General features: G+C 48.0%; 1 pseudogene across 1 annotated transcript; it reads left to right on the forward strand.

Moving 5' to 3' along the window:
- Positions 1–3010: 3010 nt before the first annotated feature.
- On the forward strand, positions 3011–4563 carry LOC306647372 (inhibitor of growth protein 1-like; annotated as a pseudogene). Its single transcript has one exon. The product of its transcript is annotated as an inhibitor of growth protein 1-like (transcript).
- Positions 4564–4823: the final 260 nt, after the last annotated feature.

Below are 4823 nucleotides of genomic sequence, written 5' to 3' on the forward strand. Positions count from 1 at the left end.
CCAGATTGCAGCTGAGGTCATAGATGAGAGGGCTGAGAACAAGGAAGCATCACTGTTCCCATGGCAACCAGAGACCTTTCACCTACTGCCCGATTCAAAGTCATATTCAAGATATGCGGCATGTGAGGTGTGAGTGTACAAGGATAGGTGAAGGGAGTGGATGCCTGAGTCTTGCGATTTTGAAGAAATGATACAATTGATGTTGCCCTGGGCAATGAGGAAAGACGCTGTGAGCGATAAATCCCCTCATTTCTAGGCAGAACAAGGAATCCCATTGAAGTGTGAGAGCTTGCACCTACACCCAGGTCCAATAGGAGGCGCTGTGCTCCCTTCGCTGCACCATTTTGGCTGGCAGGCAGCTCATCTGCCTCCTGATGCAGACTATAAGCTCGCACCAGTTCCAGTGCAAAAGGCTGGGAGAGAGGGGTGCTTGAGGGCACATGGATGAACCATTGTAGCACCAGCACCCCTGGATTGGCCCTCCAACCTCACTGCTCCAGGACTGGGACAACCGGCGTTTTCTTCAGACTCAGGAATCTAGCCTTTGGGCCTAGCAGCCTCATGGAGAGATGGGTGGTAAGTGCTCTGCTCAGAAGACCATGCAGTTCATCTCTGTAGTTTAGGTGATCCTTGATATGGGACACATCGTTTTCCATCTGTCTGGCATCTCCTTCTGGCCAGTGAAGTGTGGACAGGAGACAGTAGGAACCTGGGATGTCCATGTTCTATGTGAATGTGAGTGGCTCCTCTCATGGCTTATAAATATATGTGGGAGTCATTCACTCTGCCTGTTGGAAGGAGGGCAGGACTAACCTGACATGAAAGGAGATTTGTTCTGTTCTCACTCCAACAGCCCATCGTCCCCTTCTCGTTGCTGCTTCCTTACAACTGGGATGCACCCTGAAAGTCACCTCTTGGGATTTTTCCAGGATCACATCAAACCATAACAAATTGCAGAGATGCCTTGCCAATCTGTATTCACAAAATGATTAGACTTCTAGAGAGACTAATACCTCTCTGTCGCCAGGGTCTGTGGCATATTATCTTCAGACCAGTAACCAGCTCCAGGTTGGAGCAGACCCCAAGCTGGGGGATCCAATATCAGACTGGTGATGGCATGATGGGCACATTTCAAGGGGCATAACACCAGTCTTGAACAAAAATGGTGCTGAGTGTGGAATGGTTCACACCCTCGAAGGTGAATATACAAAAGAGGGCAACAAGAATATTTGTGGGACCAGAAAAGCTGAAGAGGTTGATGCTGGAACACAACTACAGAGAAGGCATCTGATGAAAATCTCCATGGATCATGGTCAACCCTCAAACTCCACAATATATGTTCAGGTTCTTCATACACTACCAATACAGGCAGTAGTTATTGCCCCCTCTTTCTCTATACAACCATGAATACGGACCCTCATTCCCCTGTTAGAACAACAACAATGACCTTGCAAGTTCCTGTCACTTTTCTGTTGCTCTCAAGGGACTGCTGAATATACGAATGTTGATTCCTATTTTTTTCTGGCACAAGAACACATGAGCACAGGCATTCCTAACATCGCAGCACCTCCTCCACATTTAAGCCAGGTTATCCTGGGATATGCAACACTAATCCCTGCAATGCTTCATTTGAGGTCATCCATCAATATGAACAAGAGAATACAAAAGGTCTCCATTCCTCTTGACACTGGAGCTATGGTGATATTGGGTGTGTGGGTTGTAAATGGCCTGTGAAACATCTGAATGCTATCAAAACTGTGTAATATGGATTCAGACCCATATCCGATCTTTTCTCACCAGGAAATCACAGGCAAGCCTCTGCAAACCAAAAGTGTGAGAGGAGTTCCAGGAATAAGAGTGGCTGTCTTTCGTGTTCAACTCCTGGCTTAACATTGGACCATGTGGTACAGGTGGAACGTGCTATGGCCTGAAAGCCCCTTCACTGGCAGAGAATATCCAGAGGGTCCAAGAAGCTTGTAGAGTGCCAGGTACAAGTGCTTGAAGTTGTTTTGAATTTCCTGAAAACCTGTGCACAATGCGCAGCTGAAGAAGGTGCAGAAATATTTTTCACATTAGCATACTCATGAGAGGCCATTGATCTCTGTCCTAAGGAATGTAGAGTGACTTCATGGAACACGTACTCTGAGGAAATGCAGGAGACTCTTGAGCACTGTTGTCTTGGAGCACAGTAGCTTGCTGAAAGCTGTTGGAGGACTTGGGTTGCATGAGAAATTGGTGCTGTTTTAGAGTGTTGATTCCTTTTGTGACCAGAGGAGAAAAGAAAAGGATGAGAGATGATGGAATGTTGGGAAGCTCAGATGTGTTTTCCCTTGTTATTTTCACAATCCCACTGTGCTCCTGACTCGAACCCGGGCCTCAATCATACAAGGCAGGCACTCGCCCAGGAAGGCTATATGGCCTCCACAGGAATGGCTCCTCTGAGGTACAACACATGATAACGTAACGTCTTAATTAGTGAAATTGTATGCAGAGATGAAACATGCCCAGGCACAACAATGTCTTAGGAATTCCTAATTCTCCTGTCCAAAACAATCCAGTGTGGATCCTTTTTGCTTGTCACTACCCAAGCCTAGCCCTTTGTCGTGAGGGATAGATATTTCCCGACTCCCTATAGTATCAAAATGGAGGTATTTGGGTTTTCCACGTTGGACAAGTGCAGCGCAGCGTGTGGTGAGCGCGCCCTTCCCGCTGCCCGCCCCACTCGGCTCCCCTCCCCGCCCGGCGGCGGTGGGCGGCGGCGGCCGCGGTGCTAGGCCCTCTCCTGGGTGTGTGCGCGCTCGTATGCGCGGCCCCCTGCGCCCACCTGCCGCTTGGGAGGGGGCCTGCGCGGCCGGCGGGGCGTGCGCCCGGGAGCCTCTGCCACCATGGCCCGCGCCTGCAGGCGCCGGGGTCCCCGCGGCCCCGGCAGATGTAGCCGCTGGCCGGGCCGGGCCAAAGAGGTGGGGGGCGCGGGAGGGCGAGAGCTTTGCATTTCGCAGTGCTGTTTTGAGGGGGGCGGGGGGTGGAGGAAGCGGAAAGCTGTGCCGAATCGCCGGGGACCTCCGGGGTGAACCATGTTGAGTCCTGCCAACGGGGAGCAGATCCACCTGGTGAACTATGTGGAGGATTACCTGGACTCCATCGAGTCTCTGCCTTTCGACCTGCAGAGAAACGTCTCGCTGATGCGGGAGATCGACGCGAAATACCAAGAAATCCTGAAGGAATTGGATGAGTATTATGAGAAGTTTAAACGAGAGACAGATGGTGCCCCCAAAACGCCGAGTGTTACACTGCATCCAGAGAGCCCTGTTCCGGAGCCAGGAGCTGGGCCATGAGAAGATTCAGATCATGAGTCAGATGGTGGAGCTGGTGGAGAACCGGAGTAGACAAGTGGACAGTCACGTGGAACTCTTCGAGGCTCATCAGGAGATCAGCAACACCACTGGCAACAGCGGCAAAGCTGGCCAAGAGAAGTCAAAGAATGAGACGATCACGCAGGCAGAAAAGCCCAATAACAAGCGCTCCTGGCGGCAGCGCAACAATGAGAACCGCGAGAACGCGTCTAATAATCACGACCATGATGACATCACCTCAGGAACACCCAAGGAGAAGAAAGCAAAGACCTCGAAGAAGAAAAAACGCTCCAAGGCCAAAGCAGAGAGGGAAGCATCCCCTGCAGACCTTCCCATCGACCCAAACGAGCCCACGTACTGTCTGTGCAATCAGGTCTCCTATGGAGAAATGATAGGTTTCGACAATGACAAGTGCCCCATCTAGTGGTTCCACTTCTCGTGTGTGGGACTCAATCATAAACCAAAGGGCAAGTGGTACTGTTCCAAGTGTCGGGGGGAAAATGAGAAAACGATGGACAAAGCATTGGAGAGGTCCAAAAAAGAGGGAGCCTATAACAGGTAGTTTGTGGACATTCACTAGTAGTGAGGAGAACAGAATCAGCCAGTGTATTTATTACATTGCTGCCTGCGCTGAGGTGTGAGGATGGTCAAATGTATATTTTCAAGGAATGTTAGAAAAGGCGTGTCCCCTTCATGGGGATGGCAGTGAGTCTCCTGGCCTTTTGTTTTCACTGGTACACATGTGTAAGAAGACAGTGGTCTGTGGATCAACGTTTTAGGAACTACAAATATAGGTTTGAATTAAACACTTAAGTGAGTCTCAGACTGATTTTTTGTGTGTGGGGGGGTGACTTGGAAGCAACCTAACACATTAAGTGTGATAAGAAAAGATTTAATTTAGCTATTTTATTTTAATGAAAAATAATGTTACACTTTATGAACATTTTTTTTTTAATTAGCCGGGTTGCTAAAGTACAGCCTACAGCAAATTTGTTTCTTGTACCATAATGTATATTCATATAACAATTCAATAACAAAGGTTTAAAGTTGGAAAATTATTTTTAAAAAGGTAAATGGTGGGGCTAGGGGTATAGCTCAGTGGTGGAGTGCCTCGCAAGCCCCAGGCTTTGGGTTTCATCCCCAGCACTACAAAAAAAAAAAAAAAAATGAGGTGAATGGTTAAATTTTACATGGCAGATATTTTATATACTGGTCTGTTCCCAAAATGGCCATTTTTAAATGATTGAGTTCATTTTTATTAACTCCAAAAAAAGTGATCTAATCATGAAATTTAAATCACGCTTTTGCTATCATAGATCATAGTGTGGTTGTCTTTAACTTATGTCAAGTGTATAAATGTACATTTCCCAGAGATCTTGCTCTTGCTGTATTATAATTGGAAGCACAGCCTGATGCTGTTGTGAAACCAAGGTATGCTTCCTGCTGTGTGTGTGAGTTGTACAGGTGTGA

Source organism: Sciurus vulgaris (assembly GCF_902686455.1).
Source record: "Sciurus vulgaris genome assembly, chromosome: 16".
Lineage (NCBI taxonomy): Eukaryota > Metazoa > Chordata > Mammalia > Rodentia > Sciuridae > Sciurus > Sciurus vulgaris.